Consider the following 18,732-nt stretch of genomic DNA (forward strand, 5'->3'; position numbering starts at 1 on the left):
CTCCCGGCCCGCGGCAGCAAAGCACCGCCCCGCCCCCCGCCCCCGGCACCGCCGAGGCCGAGGAACCCCGCGGACGCTCCTTCCGCGCTGCTCGGCGCCGTGCGGGCGGCCGGACGGAGGCTTCGCCCGTCCAGCGTCGCCGTCCCGCGCGGGAGAGGCGGCGGGAGCGGCCCGCGCACAGCCCCGCGCGCCCGCCTGGTCCGCCAGCCAGTCATGTGCCGCGTCAGCCGTTGCGTCACGCGCCGCGCCGGCAGCAAGGCCTGCCGGGAGTTGTAGTCTCGGGCTGACAGCCACGGCTCCGTCCCCCGCCGCCGGGAGCTGCAGAACCTCCCGGGCATCAAACGGGACCTTCACCCCTGGGCGGGGAAGGACCTGAGGCAGCCCCGCTCCTTCCGAATGCCTTCTCTTTCCCCCTCCAACTCTTTTTTCTTTTTTCACTCTGTTTTTCACCCCTTCCCTTCCCTCTTGCTCTCCCGCTTCCTTTCCTTGCCTTTCCTTTCCCTTCCCTTTCCCTTTCTTGTATTTCTGATCTTGGTTTACCTTTCTAGCTTTAGAATAAAAAAACAGCAGTAGAAACTATCAGGCTACCTGGGAGTAAAAAAAAAAAAACTCCAAAACGAAAAGGATTTAAAGAAAACTATTTATTCCCTGGGAGCCTGAAATTTTCTACTGCTGCACGTGACATAGAGCTTTTATTCCTTCTTATAGAGAGTTGATATTTTCTACTTACTTTATACAGCGCCCCCTGCCGTCTGTCCCGGAGCACTGCAGGCACAGCGATCCCTGCCGTCTGCACAGGCGCACTGCAGGCACAGCGATCCCTGCCGTCTGCACAGGCGCACTGCAGGCACAGCGATCCCTGCCGCCTGCACAGGCGCACTGCAGGCAGAGCGCTGCGGCGTTGTTCGGTTCTGTTGAATGAAACTCGGCTGAATTCGGCTTGGTCCGGCTCTTGGTCTAAACTCGTTTCAGTACGGCTCTTCGGCCGAACTCGGCACGGTTCGACTAAACTCGGTCATATTGGGCACATTGTCTAAATGCGGCCAGTGTCGGCTACACTCGGCTATCGGTTCCAGTCGGCTATCACGGTCTCTTGGTGTAAACTGGGCGATTTTGGGCCGCCCTGGGCTCTTCGGTTCAAGTCGGCTGTTTTCGGCCACCCTCGGCTCTTCGGGTAAACTCGGCTGTTTCCGGCTTCCCTCGGCTCTTCGGGTCAACTCGGCTCTTTTCGGCCACCCTCGGCTCTTCGGCTCTTCGGAACAATTCGGCCCGGCTCGGCTCCCTCAGGGCGCGAAAGCGGCCGTCAGAGGACCCCGGCACAGCGAGGCGTTTAACCCACATGCCTGGCACAAACCCGCCAAACTACCCCGCCCGCGGCGCCGCTGAGCCCACACCGTGTGTCGGGTACCCATGAAACGCCGCAGAAAAATCCGTCGGAGCCGCCATGACGTCAGTATTCTGTGCAGGCAGTCCACTTACACCCACCCCGGTCCTCCACTTCCCCGCCCTTTTCGCCGCCATGCTGAGAAGGTCAATTAAAAGTCCGCGACATCCGCGACGCGCCACTCCCAAGGTGGCGGCCTCTCGGTGCAGGGCTGCAGTACCGCGCTCTGCCCACAAGGCGGCAGCACTGCCGCACGCCCCAGCCGGGGGCGCAACGCGCCTCGGGGCTGCGGGCAGGGAAGGCGGCGAAAAAGAACAGGGGCGGCCCCCGCCGAAAACTGCTCTGAAATAAATGCCCCAAAACAACGGGGAAGAGGAAAAATAAACTTCTGCCTCTAATCTAAAAGGATAAAAGACAAAACAAAACACAACACACAAAAAAAACCCAAAAAAACAACAATTTCTTTTAAAAAATATTTAAATATTTTTTAAAAAGTTTTTTCCTATTAATATTCACATTTCTATTTACAATGTATATTGATGTACACTGTCCATTTATACATTTCTTTTTATAAATACATTTCTATTCCATATTGCATATATCCCTAAAACTTAAATTTATTTGTATATTGTTATACATATTTTTACATGGTAAGTATATATTTCTGTTACGATTTTTACTTCTGTAACACTTGCATTATTTAAAATAAAACCTTTGCCTCCATCCACATTAAAGCCAAAAAGAACCCCTTTCTTCTCAACTGTATTTAAATATTTTTTAAAATTCTAGTTTTCAGGTTCATATTCATATTTACATTTAAAATGTACACTTATGTATACTGTTATTTGTATTCTTCATTACATCTCTTCCTATTATTGGTATTTCTTTATATTTTGTGTTTTTATATATATATTTATATCTCGATTGTATATCTCCATATTTAGAAATAAATAACAATAATATCTACATTAATATTATTTAAAATAAAAACCCTGCCTCTAACACAATAGGAATAAAAAAACCCCCAACCCTTTGTTGTAAACAATATTTAAATAGATTTTATCCTTATATTCAATTTTTATATTCATATTTGTATTTATAATGTATATTAATGTATATTGCTTACTTATACATTTATCTATACCAATGTCAAGTTATAAATAAATTTATATTCTATAATACATCTGATGCGAGTAGTTATTTATGAATTTTTATATATTTTTATTCATATTTTTTATATTGATTAAACATTTCTGCGTCAGGATTTTTACTTCTGGAACACTTACAATATTCAAAATAAAACCCCTGCCTCTACTTAAATAAAAGCCAAAACATTCCCTTTCTTTTAAGCTATATTTACATATTTTTATATTTATATTCCCATTTATAATTTATATTGCCATATAATGTTATTTATATTCTACACTACAACTCTTCATATTACTTACACATATTTATATGTAAATTTATATTCATATTTTAGCAATTTCTCCTTATATATTTATTACATATTTCTATCTTAAGATCCACATTTCTATATTACTTATATTATTTAAAATAAAACTCCTGCCTCTAACCAAATGAAAACCAAGGACACCCCTTTATTTGAACCAGATTTAAAATGTAGGAAGTAAATTTATTTTTAAAAATTATAATGATATTCATATGGATATTTTAATTTATTTTATTCATAGATATTATATATATTAGAGAGAATACCTTCTAATATAATAAGAGATCTGTATTTTCTGTATTATAGATTTCTTTTCCTTATATTTATTTAAATTAAATATTTATAGAGATTTGTATTTGTATATATATTTGTATATCCGAATTGATATTTTATTTCTATCATTTATTTAAAAACCCCAGCCTATAACCTAATAACACCCCCCCCATTTATTTTAACTCCATTTAAATATTTTCATATTAACTATCTCTATTTATATATCTTTGTGTATATATATATATATATAAAATAGACTATCATTTATCTATATGATGTTACAATTATATACCAGGTATAACAGTTTTATGTATGTATCTGTTATCTATATTCATGTCTACCACTGTAATGTTATATTTATTTTTAAATGTATATTTATTTCTATTTTCATCTCTATATTAAACCATACAAGTTCATTGACCCCACGCACCAGAACCACAACAGTACCGTACCTTTGTCAGCACCGGCACGCAGCACACGCTCGTCCCATCCCAGTGCATCAAAACAAAACCCACTGCTATTACTAACGGAACAAACGTCCCACAACGTCATTGAACCCTAATAAAAACTCCAATAAACCTAACTGTCAATAAATTTTAAATCCCACTATAAAGTAGCCCAAAACCTCCGCACATTCTCATCATAAACTTCCTCCTAAACCACTATCTCAAAAACCCCAAAAAACTCAAATACACCTTGAAAATGACACAACTGCTAATAAAAACAAACACCCAGTAAAAATTAAATCAAACCAACTCACGAGACTCAAAACTGTACAACTCACCCTAAACATTACTAAAAAAAGTCCCCAAAGCTCTACCTTGATGCTAATGCACAAATAATAACCTATCATCTAGAAAAGTTATTTGAAAAAAATTAAAAAAAATAATTAAAACCATGAAAATAAAAAACCTGAACTATTAAAATACTAAAAAATATCACTACCTAAATTAAAAAACGTATTGCCTATAAAAACCCACCATATAAATGCCCCTGTCCCAAAAAATAAAAAAAACTATCGAACCAGAAAGAAATCAGAACTTAGGAACACTAAAACCATAGCGTTCAAGACCTCACACCACATCCCTTATCATACACCAACTACAAACAACAGAAAACAATACAATGAATTCTTAAAAACCACCTTAAAACCACTACATTGAAAAACATCTCAAAAATTAAAAACTGCATTTAACAAAAGCCATCTCATAAATTCACACCCAAAACTCCAGCAGCCCAGCTGGCCCTACCAAAGCTCTATCTTTATACATACAGCAAACAAAACCAAAATCCCAGTAATACCCATCAGAAATCTATGAAACAATCCCATTGAAATTAATCCTGCCTCAAATACAAACCAACCCATCCAGAAAGTCAGCTTCACTCAAAAAACAATTTACACAGAGTTAATAATACCAAGAAATAAAACAACACACCATATACCACCAATGAATATAATAGTCAAGTAAAAAAAAAAACACTACATTTTTTTTCTTTTTATTTCTTAAACTAACTTCTTTTATTAGCTAGAACAAAAGATTTTGCCAGGACTGTAACAACAACAACAACCTCTTTTTCTTCTTCTCCTTCTGAAATGTCCCTTCTCACTCCCAAATTCCTTTCAACTCCTGAGTTTACAGCCAAGCAAAAAGCAAAATTCGTGCACTCGTGCTCGTTCGCTGCTCCCGTCAGATTCTCTGTTCCCCTCCGCATCTTCTCACACTTTCAGTCTCCACGCTGTCCCGCCGTGATGAGTCTGACAGAAGAACTGGCACAAGTTAACAGAGCATTTCCCTCCCTCCCTCCCTCTGCTTTCCTCAGCGCATTTCAATCCATCCCAGGCCTGCAACGATGCACCCTCACCCCAAAGCTCACAGCAAGCGTGCAGCAGCTCAGGCTCACCTGGCTCCAGGGCTCTGTGCCTTGGATAGCCGAGGAAACTTCTGATGAGCCTCCGTTCCAATCAACTGGAATGCAAACTCACCTCCATCTCAGAGCCTCAGTGACCTCGGCCAGCCCCTTCCTCGCTTCCCTGGGTCACAATGACTTCCAGGCACAAGGATGCCAAGCAGGTTCTTGTCTTTTCTCTTGAGTGCCAACAGGTCAAATCTGTAGGCTTTGACATAACTAATTACCCTCTCTTTGAACTCTCCCAAGGACACTTTTAAAGAAAAGACACAAGATTGCTGCTACAGCCATGTGGGATCGGGAGGAAAGCAGCAAGGATCCCAGGCCAGCGGCGCGGCCGGGCAGTGTCACGTCCCTGCCGCCCTGTGACAGGGCGCACGGCTGCAGGGCCCCAGAGCCTGCAGGCCCTGGAGCTGCCGCACGGATGGACCCGGTTCCCTCCCCGGGTGCCCAGAGGGAAACCTGAGGGCAGGTGTCCACCCCGAGGGTGCACCCAGAGCCCCGGGCACGGATGGAGTCACTGGCCGCTCTCTGGGGACGAGACCCTCCCTGCAGGTGACGCTGCCTTGCCCTCTCCCTCCCTGTGGCACAGGCACCTCCAGGCTCCATGACCAGCCTCCTTCCGTCAGCATCCAGGTGCTGTGTCGGAGCCAGAGGGGTCGAGGCTTTCCAGAACCATAGCGTCCTTTAGGCTGCAAAAGCCTTCTAAGGCCATCGAGCCCAGCTGCTGCCCCAGCACTGCCAAGCCCCCACCCAAATCAGGTCCCTAAACACCACATCTTGCCATGCTTCAAATGTCTCCAGCAATGGGGACTGCCCTGGGCAGCCCGCTCCTACGCCTGACCACCCTTTCAGTGAACAAATTGGTCCTCAAAGCCAATCTGAGCCTTCCCTGCTGCAACTTGAGGCCATTTCCTTTTGTCACGGCACTTCTTACCGGGGAGATCTCGGCACTTCAACCTTACCTGCTCCTTCCCTAGGAGCTCTCTGGCTTGCCTGCATGAGAGGAGAAACACTCCCAGCACAGGAACGGCAGCTCAGCAGGTCCCACACCGAGGCAGGGGAGCAGCTGTCCTCACCACAGCTCCCGTGTCAGCTCTCACAGATCGGCTCTGCTCTGCCTCCCGGGGGCAGATCTCTGCTCAGCGCTTCAGAATTGCCTGTTTGGAGGAGGGGGAAAAAACAGCTTAGCCAAGATTTTTATCCAGACTTATCTGATGTCTTTGCCTGCTTTGCCTCTTCCTGACTTCCTCCTGCTAAGAAAACAGCTGCCTTTGGACTTCTAGGGGCAACTGCCACGTAATGCTTGAAAAGGAACTACAGAAAAGTGCCTCATTTTTCAAGACTCAACCAAGAAGACAGACAACTGCACCTTCTCCATCCCCACTGCCTGCAGAGCTGCCAGGCACCAGGCCAGCTCTGCTCCTGCTTCCAGTTGTTCCCAACTCTGCTGCAAGAACTGAAGGCTGCTTTGGCGTTCCATTGCTCCGCTCCTCCCAAAAAAGATCTTTCAGTGCCGTTCTCCCTCCACGGGAAGGGCCCTTCTGCCTCACACGCTCGGTGACACAAGGCTGCGCCAAGCTGCAGCAGCCTCTGCTCCAGCTGGGAAGGGCTTTCTTCTTCCTCTGGCAACTGGCTGGCACAGGTTGCTCACACATGCTGGGGCTGCCCCATCCCTGGAAGTGTTCCAAGGCCCATTGGTGCTCTGGGATCAGGCTCAGAGCGACCTGGTCCATGGAACCGTGTCCCTGCCCACGGCAGCAGGCTCCGAACGAGGTGATCTTTAGAGCCCCTTCCAACCTGAATTATTCCATGACTCTGTGAACTCAAAAAACTCGGGGAATAAATCTGTAAAGTCACTAAATACATAAAAGCATATCCCCATCAGCATAATTTTCAATGAAAAGTATATCTACAAACAGGGAGAAATATTCTATGTATTTGCTCTTGCTACCTTTCAGGCGTAATTTCAGCTATCTCTTCCAGTTTTAAAATATTCTCTTTTGAAATAATAAGCGGTGTTCAAATTTTAGCATTTTTACACTAGTGCAGCAGCAAAAATTGCTGACAATCAGGCCGTGTCATTCTTTATGGAGCAGAGCCATCGTGACAGCATTCCTGGGACAGAAATTTTACAGGACGTCACTCCACAGAGAGCACCAAAATCCATATCAGTTGGCAGTTCTGCTCCTCCACATCAGAAAGCTAAACTAGGACAAGACAGCCTCGGGATTCATGAATGGCAAGGCAATAAGAGACACGCCTTAATAATATCATTACAATTTCCACAGATCTGCCACCTGATCTGCGACAGCACAGCACCCTGGCCCAGAGGAAGGTGAGCCTGCCCAGGACAGGGGTGGAACTAGGTCGTTTTCAACATCTCTTCCACCCCAAACCATTCTGCCGTGTGATGACACAGGAGAGTTGTAAGGGAGAAGAAGGATGAATTCCTTTGGGGAAGGATCATTGTTTGCCTCTCTAGTAGCAGGCTTTGCTGGCAGGATTGTTTTGCTCTTGCACTGACCTTGGCTGAAGGTGCTTCACCCTGCAGAGAGCGGTGACAGCCTGCTGCACACGCTGTTCTTGGGCAGAGCGCACGGAGCCAGAGGGCAAAGAGCCCCCAGCAGGTCCGTGACAGGAGCGGATGCTCCTCCCCACCTTTGGAAATATCCATTAGGGATTTTTCCAGCAGATGGCAACAGCAGACCGGCGTGGACTGCAAGGGCAGACTCTGCGGGCTGCCTGAAACCTGGCTGGGCTCCACCCAAAGCACCTCTCGGGGTCTGCTCCTCCCGCTCCTGGCATTGAGCCTGGCTGGCAGCCCGGGGCATGGTTACTGGAGTACAGAATAAATCAGTGCTGCAGGAAACTGCACAACAAGCTCTGCGGCTCTTGCTGTGTGTGCAGGCCTTAAAACACACCTGGTGCATTTGGAACAGATGAAAATTATGGCTCCCCCTGAATAAACATGATTTCTCTCCTAGATATCATTTTGAAAAATAATACTTCAAGGGGTGATCAGAATGGGAGCGCAGACAAACACCAAGAATAAAAACTACAGCGTTTGATGCTTTATCAAAAGGTGTGCCTGCCCTACCGTGTCGGGAAGCTGGACTGCTGGACCCAACTTTGCAGCACATTCTTGTCATTGCTTCTGAGCCACCTTCACCAGCTGCTCTCGTGGCATTTGCCGTGCCATTTGCAAATTACAATACGAGCGAACCTGGAAGGCAAAACACAAGATAAATTTACAGCTGGACGGTCAAATCTTTTTCTCCAAAATGCAATCAATGTACAGCTTTCCCCTTAAGCTGAAGTGCAGGCCAAATTCATAGAATCACTCGGGTGAGAGAAGCCCTTCAGGCAGTGAAAACGAGCATTTAGGTGTGGTATGAAGCTTGGGGAGCCCTGAAGAGGCTGTCAAAGTCGACTGATATTCTTTGGAAATTACAAATAAAAAATGGGAGGAATGAATTTACAATGAATCCAGTGCGGAAACGCCGCAAGGGACAGCTTGCAGGGGAGATGCCTGAAAGCCAAAGCTGTGCTTCAGTGGCATCTGAGGTGGCAATTTTGCAGAGTGCCTCTACACAAGTTTCTTTTCGCTGCGAGCAGTGAGCAGCGGCTCAGAAGACCTGGCTGTAAAAAACACAGGTTATTGTCCCCAAGCACATGCCAGTGGTCTGGAAAAGGGTGACACTCGTTGACATGACTGTTGTGATTGCTCAAGGGGAGAGCTCCTCAGTCCTCCTCACTTCACCGATGCTCCCCGTTGGGGCGCAGGTGAATGGCACCACTGGGCTGTGCTTCACCTCCCTGGGTATATTCTGTGCAGGGAACTGCAGTGCCATTGCAACTTTTCTGCTCTCACATCATTCTTCCAGAGAAAGACAGTACCTTGAAGGGAAAAGTGCCCTGTCCCTGTCCCACTTCCTTTGTCACTTGTGCTAACCCACAGCACACACTCCCTGCACATGTTATCTGAATGTTAACTCTGTTTACAAGTGCTGTGAATAAACCCCAATCCAACTGACAAAGTTCCTCTTTGCTCACATTTCAATACAAGGCTGGAACTATCACCTTGCAAAGAACTCTCCTCTACCAGTGCTAGATGCAAAACCAAAAAGCAAACCTAGGAATGCCTGCCACACTCCAGCACACGAAGCTGCTGCTGCTGCTGCTGCTGCTGCTGCTTTTAATGGCTTAGCCTGAGGGCTTTGCTGCTCTTCCTTTGCTCTGCTAATGGGAAGGACTGGGAGACCTCTTTGAACTAGCTACACATACCAAAGACTGAATAAACAAGTATTCTTCATCCCATTTCTCTTAAGAGTTTGTCCTGACAGATGTCTTCTCCCTCCTGAGGTGTGGATTATAGTTTGTGTTTCCCTTTTTTTCCCCCTTTAGCCCTTGAAGCATTTCACACCCTGCTGGGCAAATGCCCAGAAGTAATCAGACTGACTGAACACGGGGAAACGCAGACAAAAGAAAAGGCTGGAAGCTACTGTTCTTCTCCCAGCTGGCACCGCCAGCTCCTGAGGGCTCAGCCACCACAGCCCACGTTTGTGACAGTACCTGTACGCTCTGGGTGTGTGCAGCCCTTCCGTCGTGCGGCAGCCTGGAGCTGCAGGCTCAGATATCCACCGCGAGCTCCTGGATCCTCCAGGACAAAGCCAGCTCTCCCTGCTGCTCCCGTGTTGCGCTGCCTGTGGAGCAGGGAGGGAAGGAGAGGCACACAGGTTAGCACAGTGGCAGTGCACGAGCTGCCAGGCGTCACCCATCTGACCCGCACCAAAGAGGAAATCTTAATTTTCAGAACTTCCCATCATGCCACACAAGACCCTGAAGCCGTCCAAATCTGGAAGGGATAGCCTGGCATGATGCCCCCCCAGGTCATATCTTACATCAAGAGTTCTTTTTCTCCTGCACAAGGCTCTATATCCTACTTGGACAGATATACAAATATCTATAGAAACTACAGATATTCAATAAGCCATCTTAAATCATAACAGCCAGGCCTCTGTACGACCGTGCTTAACTCCTGCTCAGCTCACGCCATCTCCCCGTTCCTCAGGCATCAGAAACCACTGAAACTCCCGTGTTTTCCTGGGGGCTGCCTGCCTGCAGCTGCCCTCCTCTCACCAACGGGGCCACCTGCCAGGCTCCCCAGGGCACAGCAGCCTCCAAGGGGAGCATTCGTCTGTTTGAGAGGTGATGGAAAGCCTGGGGAAAAAAAAAGCTCAGCGACACTGTGGCTCTGAAGGTGCAAGAATCATTACCCTGGAGACGTGCAGCTCACCTGGTTCATGCTGAGCACGCTCCCTGCTCGCTTCACCTGAGCGTTCAGCTGGAGAGATCCATTTCCACGCGCTGGGCTGGGTCCGTCTCCGTACCTGCTGCGAGAAGGTGTTCGGGGGGGTGCCGCTGCCCGCTCAGCAGACGCTTCACACACTCTGCCAGCAGCAGGGGCAGCCTTTGAGGCCACACCAGCCTGGCACAGAGTCACTGAGCCATTCTGACTGTGTTAACAGCACCACGGATGAATCCCCATACCCTCGGGCCTTCATTCTCCGGCACCCCGAGCCCCGCGGCTGCGCGGCAAAGAAGGAAAGCGGGCACCGGAAGAGAGGAGCGAGAGCAGGGCATGACAAAGGGCGGCGAGGGAGGGCGGGCTGTGCAGGAAAGCGGCACGGGAAGGGAAAGCCCGGGAGGGGGGGTAGAGGGAGGGTGGACAGAGGAGGCAGAAACGGGGAAGAGAAAGGGAGTAGCGGGGAAGGGGCTGGACAGGAAGGAGCCGGGCTTGTGGGGGCAGAGGGAATGGGGGAAAGGGAGCGAGAGAAGGCGAATACGGGGAGAAGGAAGGAGGGCGAGAGAGAGGGACAGGCGGGGAAGCCTCACAGAGCCCCGGCTGCACCCCGAGCCCGGCCCGGCGCCTCGCCCTGCCCGGGAGGCTGCGCTCGGGGGAGCTGGGATCGCTCCGGAGTCACTCGGCTCCAGTCGGCTCTTCGGTTAAACTCGGCTACTGTCGGCTAAACTCGGCTATTGTCGGCCGCATTCGGCTGCATTCGTCCCTTCGGCGCGCTTCGGCCCAACTCGGAGCCGCTCTCTGCGCGTTCGGCTGAGCTCGGCTCGGCTCGCCCCCCCCCCGACGGCGGGCAAGCGGCGCCGCCTCACGTTAAACTCGCCCGACTCGGGGCGCTCCTGCTGCCGCGTCCCGCGGGCGGCCCGGCCATCGCACCGACACGACCGGGAGCGCGGGGTGGCACAGGAGCTCATTGGGCTGTGACCGCACTCGCGCTAATTAGCGCGCACGAGAGCGGCGGGCTCGGTTCGGCCGAGCTCGGCTCCGTTCAGGCAGCCTCGCAAGCCTGGCCTCGGTTCGCTCGAGCCCGTCAGGTTCGGCCGGTCTCGCCTTGGTTCGGCTGAGCTCGTTCCATTCGGCCCAAGGCGGCGTCGTTCAGTCGTGTTCTTATAAATACCTTTCTTTATTGACTGTATATTTCTATATTTAGATTTCTACTTCTATGATTCCAAATAAAACCCCCGTCTCTAACCAACTAAACACAAAAAAAGCCTTCTTTTGAACGATATTGAAATATTTTTATACTTTTGTATAATTATATTCACATTTATATTTATAGTTTCTTTTGATGCATTATATTCATAATTATATATAATAGATACAAAATTCTAGGAAAGTATCTAAGTTATTATTTATATTAGGTATCACATCTACTGCTACAACTAATTTTTTCTTATAGGTTTAAATTTTATATATATCTGTATATATTTCTATTTCTATACTTAGATTTCTCCCTTTATATTATTTGTAGTTATAATTTTTACAATCAAAACACTGCCTATTGACAAATGAAAAAACCCACTTTGTTTAACTATATTAAAAAATATTTTCATGCTTAAATTGTCATATTTATATTTATAATTTGTTCAGTATTACATGAGAACATACCTGCTCCTGCACTGCAGCGGGGCTCCCGCTCCTGGGGACCTTGGGGTGCCCCAATGGCATCAGAGCACCGCGTCTTCATCCCCTTCTCCTCTATTTAGAAACTACACTGGAACCTTTTCCTGGGAACAAAGACACTACCTTAATCCTGTCCCCGAGTCCCAGACAGATGGATATTCAGTTATTAGTTGGCTGGGCAGCAGTTTCTTAAATAGAATGATAAACAGGATGCGAACATTTTAGCTACAAGCAAATAGGCAAATCTGAACAAGGTACTGGTGGCCAACACCAACCACCAAAGTGATTTTGAAGCCATTTTTTAAACAATAAAATAATGATACCACAAAAATTAAGCAAAAAGCTAACTACTGGCTAAGAAAGAAGGAAAAATTAACTTTTGACAGCAACAACGTTCCAACCACACAGGCTTTTTCCTCATGTCATACCTTGTAACTACCTCTCTTGGCAATTCTCATCATGTATCCCAAAAGGAATAAATACCTCAGAGCGTCCTAAAGCAAAAAGTAGCACACGTGAGCCCCTCACACTCCCGGGAGGCCGGCACAGCGTGCACTGAGTCTGCAACAAATTCTGCTCACTGAGGGTCTGCAAACAAAGGTTCAACTGATGAATTGAACTGATTTTAAAGAGAGGTTTTCTAAGCGCTGAAGCACAAAAAAGAACAAGCAGAAACAATTCTTAAAAAAAACCTGCAAGTTTCGTTTAGCATATATGCGACTGATTTCCACCCTGTGGCTTCTCACTTGGATTCGTCTGCAGGTTCAGGAAGATGACAATGCACACTCTGCCTTCCCTGAGCCCCCCACGGCAGCGGAGCGCTGCTCCGTGCGCTCAGATCATCGGGAACTGGATTACACGTGCCCGGATGGACCGGAACTGCTCTGCTGCAGATTCAGGAGACGATGGCAGAGAGGGGCTGGCCGAGGCGTCGTCCCAATTCCGTTCCTGTGTGACGAGGAGCGGTTTGTTCCCAGCAGCTGCAACAATCCCCAGCTCGCTTCCGTGGTGAGTGCCGATGGCACACAAACGGCAGCCCGAGGAAATCGTGTTCTGGGCTCTAAGTGGTTGGGACAGGGTCCGATTTTTTGTTTTGTATCTGTATGATGATTAGTACGACAGGGCCCTGACCGATGACGTGGCAGCACAGAATTAAAAACTCCTCAATAGGATTACATCGGCTTCTAGGAAAAGACAAAAGCCTAGGACCCTTCTGAAATCTACTTTTAATCCAGAGCACACGGATTGTCACCATGCTGCACCTTCCAGCTTTTCAAAGCAGCTTACTTCTGAAGACCAGGAAACACTGATTTCTACAGAAACAATGGGCAACCCCCAGGCTAATCTCAGCACTACTGTTTAATAGGGGACCTGCCAGCGTGCCAGTCCAGCCTCAAGTGTGCTTTACTTCAGTCTAACATCCCCACAAAATTCTTCTCACGTCTCCCAACCCTGAAATCTTATTTTCCCCTAAAGCTTCTCATCATTAGCAATTTCCAAGTAACATGTTTTTTTTTACAGCATTCAAAAATGTCATGCTGGACTGTGCTAGAGAGTAATCTGCAAATATAAGCTTAGCAAAGTTTGAATTGACTTGTCCAGAGAAAAAACCTACAAGCGAACACCTACACCTGCCTACAAAGAGCTAACAAGCCCCTGGCAGCTGCCAGCATCAAAGCACAGTGGATGTTTCTAATACAGGGTAAGGATAACAATATCACCTTTTGTTCTCTCCAGCTTGTTTTCCCTGCAGTCATATTTTGCTTCTTATGATTTTTTTAGTCTCCGTATCTTCGTGGACAGCACCGAGCCTGAAGACAAGGATACGAGAGTCTTTCCCTGCCGTACGGAGAGAACCAGGAAAACAGTTAAAAAGAGAACAGGGTAGTTTGAAATTCATACTTGCAATGAGAAGCAGCGCCTAACCAACAGAACAAAAGTAAACAAAGCATGATAGCTCCCTGGGGACAGAAGACTTACAAACTCTCCAGAATTTACAATTCTAGCGACCATCCCCTTCAGGACGGCAGCCAAGTGTCCCATGAGGTGGCGCTACACCAAAGAACAATCTGAGAGGTTCTAAAGAGCGAAATGCACAATATTTTGCAAAGACATAAAATCTTGCAAAATAACAAAAATACAACGGATGTAAACTACAGGGCAAGAGTACAAGTGTTCACTTTAAGAGCTGGAACCATCCAGGTGAGCACCTGATAACTGGATCCTCAGCAGAGTTTGAGCCCTTCAGGACACAGAAGGGTTTTCCCCAGAAATTTCACAGACTGAGTTTTGATAGAAGTACAGTTGCCACATCCTCAGAAACGTCACCCATTCTCCAGGTGTGTGGAGAGAACTGCAAATGGCTCTCATGTAGTTTGAGCTACTTCTGTAAGGTCTCAGGGTGAATTTCACCAGATGCAACCAAACTGGGCAACTCCCAGTGGGACAGAAGGAACCCAAAGCTTGGGTAAGCAGAGCTGCAGCAAATACTGAGGAAACAAACATAACAGTGTAAAAAATAATAAACCATCCTCTTTTTTCTCTTGCTTTTGTTTTTTTTCTTATTCAGATCAGCATAGCAATTAAAGAGAAAGTGAAAAACTCACCATTACTGAACATTTCATCATCTGCAGGCTGAGCATCCTTAGCATAGAGGACTCCAAAGTTAAAATTCACCGATCCCTGCGAAATAAAACCAAATATTGTATGATAAACAGTCAGACAGCAAACATAAAAATTTGTTTCCTCTAAGGACTTTCAGGTATGTATGTATCTTTGCATACATCCTACACATTAGAACATACACTTTATACCATCACCTAATACATAATCACTTACCTTTAAATTTTGATAGTATAGCATGAATTTTTAACTTAAATTGGTGATCTATTATTATTAAGTTGGTGCTTAAAGTTATTTCTGCTGTCACGTTCAAAAAAACATTAATTTTTTTTACTGTAATGACCAATTGATTTCAAAGTCATCCCAAGCCCATCAAAATACAAAGCTCTGTTCACTGGACGGGTCTGTGAGCTAGAAGTAGTTAGGCTTCTACTTCCCTCTTGTTCTTCCAGAGCCAAGAAATCCTGTCAACAAAACCAGGATCTTTAGCCCACTGCTGTGAAAGATTCTACAAGGATGATGGTTTGATTTGTGTTTAGAAGTTTTGATTTGAAATGGCCAGTTCAATGGATAAAGACAGTTTAAGTAGTATTACATTACTGTTATTATTATTTCTATTATTATTTTTACTATTACTACTACTATTATTATCACCTGTTACTGGAAGAAAGAGACCAGTAGTACCTATACTTAATTACTTTTATTTCCAGAAAATAATAAAGAAAAAAGAACCAAACCAAAAAAAGTCACTTCCTACCTTTTCTATCAAGGGATGAAAAATTTCTCTTGGGCTCTCCTCCAATTTACTGTTAAATGCAATGTTCTGTGGAACTGCCATTTCTTTCCCAAAATACTAACTTCCAACACTTCCTGAACGTATTTTGTATTTTCAAACAACAGAAGTTAGTGAGACTCTGTGGAGGTCAGGTTTAAATTTCTTTCCTTCTAAAGCATAGAGCCCTGTTCCATCACCCTGCCCTTTGGCTCTACACTGAATCATGGTGAGCATTTGGGGAGTGCTCAATAACCAATTCTATTTCTCTCTTTTTCTAGTTCTCTCTATTCTTAAATAATTCAAGACAAGTCAAATGAAAAATGACAAGTTCAGCCTCAAAGTCACACTTTTTCCCTTTGTCTGGTCAAGAACAGGCTCTATGCTGCCTTCAACGATTAAGACTTGCAAAACCGGTTTTACAGGTTTATCATAAAACCCACAGAAGGCAAGCTCTGAATAACAGGAAAAGGTACACAGGCAAATATCTAAAGGGATCACTTCTTTGGAAATACATACCTTGACAGAGATCGCACTGAGAACCTTTCTGTGGGACTCTAAGGGAGACGTATTTTCTGAGTACCCTGTAAACAAGAAAAGCTACAATATATTACAGGACATCCGCACTTTTTCTACACATTCAAATAGGATTTTTAATAAAAACAATTCAGTTAAAAAAGAAGGAACAAAACCAAGCTAATTTTACTCAGCTATATTTACTCCCGATTTAGAGGAAAAAAAAACACTCACAGGTGCTCGCCGTGCTCGCCCGGGGCGGCTCCTGCAGCTCCCGGCCCGCGGCAGCAAAGCACCGCCCCGCCCCCCGCCCCCGGCACCGCCGAGGGAGGCCGAGGAAACCCGCGGACGCTCCTTCCGCGCTGCTCGGCGCCGTGCGGGCGGCCGGACGGAGGCTTCGCCCGTCCAGCGTCGCCGTCCCGCGCGGGAGAGGCGGCGGGAGCGGCCCGCGCACAGCCCCGCGCGCCCGCCTGGCCCGCCAGCCAGTCATGTGCCGCGTCAGCCGTTGCGTCACGCGCCGCGCCGGCAGCAAGGCCTGCCGGGAGTTGTAGTCTCGGGATGACAGCCACGGCTCCGTCCCCCGCCGTCGGGAGCTGCAGAACCTCCCGGGCATCAAACGGGACCTTCACCCCTGGGCGGGGAAGGACCTGAGGCAGCACCGCTCCTTCCGAATGCCTTCTCTTTCCCCCTCCAACTCTTTTTTCTTTTTTCACTCTGTTTTTCACCCCTTCCCTTCCCTCTTGCTCTCCCGCTTCCTTTCCTTGCCTTTCCTTTCCCTTCCCTTTCCCTTTCTTGTATTTCTGATCTTGGTTTACCTTTCTAGCTTTAGAATAAAAAAACAGCAGTAGAAACTATCAGGCTACCTGGGAGTAAAAAAAAAAAAAAACTCCAAAACGAAAAGGATTTAAAGAAAACTATTTATTCCCTGGGAGCGTGAAATTTTCTACTGCTGCACGTGACATAGAGCTTTTATTCCTTCTTATAGAGAGTTGATATTTTCTACTTACTTTATACAGCGCCCCCTGCCGTCTGTCCCGGAGCACTGCAGGCACAGCGATCCCTGCCGTCTGCACAGGCGCACTGCAGGCACAGCGATCCCTGCCGTCTGCACAGGCGCACTGCAGGCACAGCGCCCCCTGCCGTCTGCCTCGGAGCACTGCAGGCACAGCGATCCCTGCCGCCTGCACAGGCGCACTGCAGGCAGAGCGCTGCGGCGTTGTTCGGTTCTGTTTAATGAAACTCGGCTGAATTCGGCTTGGTCCGGCTCTTGGTCTAAACTCGTTTCAGTACGGCTCTTCGGCCGAACTCGGCACGGTTCGACTAAACTCGGTCATATTGGGCACATTGTCTAAATGCGGCCAGTGTCGGCTACACTCGGCTATCGGTTCCAGTCGGCTATCATGGTCTCTTGGTGTAAACTGGGCGATTTTGGGCCGCCCTGGGCTCTTCGGTTCAAGTCGGCTGTTTTCGGCCACCCTCGGCTCTTCGGGTAAACTCGGCTGTTTCCGGCTTCCCTCGGCTCTTCGGGTCAACTCGGGTGTTTTCGGCCACCCTCGGCTCTTCGGCTCTTCGGAACAATTCGGCCCGGCTCGGCTCCCTCAGGGCGCGAAAGCGGCCGTCAGAGGACCCCGGCACAGCGAGGCGTTTAACCCACATGCCTGGCACAAACCCGCCAAACTACCCCGCCCGCGGCGCCGCTGAGCCCACACCGTGTGTCGGGTACCCATGAAACGCCGCAGAAAAATCCGTCGGAGCCGCCATGACGTCAGTATTCTGTGCAGGCAGTCCACTTACACCCACCCCGGTCCTCCACTTCCCCGCCCTTTTCGCCGCCATGCTGAGAAGGTCAATTAAAAGTCCGCGACATCCGCGACGCGCCACTCCCAAGGTGGCGGCCTCTCGGTGCAGGGCTGCAGTACCGCGCTCTGCCCACAAGGCGGCAGCACTGCCGCACGCCCCAGCCGGGGGCGCAGCGCGCCTCGGGGCTCTGGGCAGGGAAGGCGGCGAAAAGGAACAGGGGCGGCCCCCGCCGAAAACTGCTCTGAAATAAATGCCCCAAAACAACGGGGAAGAGGAAAAATAAACTTCTGCCTCTAATCTAATAGGATAAAAGACAAAACAAAACACAACACACAAAAAAAAACCCCAAAAACCCAACAATGTCTTTTAAAAAATATTTAAATATTTTTTAAAAAGTTTTTTCCTATTAATATTCACATTTCTATTTACAATGTATATTGATGTACACTGTCCATTTATACATTTCTTTTTATAAATACATTTCTATTCCATATTGCATATATCCCTAAAACTTAAATTTATTTGTATATTTTTATACATATTTTTACATAGTAAGTATATATTTCTGTTACGATTTTTACTTCTGTAACACTTGCATTATTTAAAATAAAACCTTTGCCTCCATCCACATTAAAGCCAAAAAGAAGCCCTTTCTTCTCAACGGTATTCAAATATTTTTTAAAATTCTAGTTTTCAGGTTCATATTCATATTTACATTTAAAATGTACACTTATCTATACTGTTATTTGTATTCTTCATTACATCTCTTCCTATTATTGGTATTTCTTTATATTTTGTGGTTTTATATATATATTTATATCTCGATTGTATATCTCCATATTTAGAAATAAATAACAATAATATCTACATTCATATTATTTAAAATAAAAACCCTGCCTCTAACACAATAGGAATAAAAAAAACCCCAACCCTTTGTTGTAAACAATATTTAAATAGACTTTATCCTAATGTTCAATTTTTATATTCATATTTGTATTTATAAGGTATATTAATGTCTA

General features: G+C 46.7%; 2 long non-coding RNA genes across 2 annotated transcripts in view; both read right to left on the reverse strand.

The window, feature by feature from the left end:
- LOC128940513 (uncharacterized) overlaps positions 1-18,732 on the reverse strand; it is a 75,162-nt gene that overhangs the window by 26,217 nt on the left and 30,213 nt on the right. The gene's annotated exons all lie outside the window — the stretch shown is intronic.
- On the reverse strand, positions 4,834-14,020 carry LOC128940514 (uncharacterized). The gene is made up of 2 exons (XR_008483297.1): positions 13,725-14,020; positions 4,834-4,866 (listed from the first exon to the last, which is right to left on the reverse strand). It is a non-coding gene; the product is annotated as an uncharacterized LOC128940514 (long non-coding RNA).

The sequence above is a fragment of the Melozone crissalis genome, unplaced genomic scaffold (genome assembly GCF_028551555.1).
Source record: "Melozone crissalis strain CALT ecotype California unplaced genomic scaffold, PUWL_Pcris_2 ptg000033l_1, whole genome shotgun sequence".
NCBI lineage: Eukaryota > Metazoa > Chordata > Aves > Passeriformes > Passerellidae > Melozone > Melozone crissalis.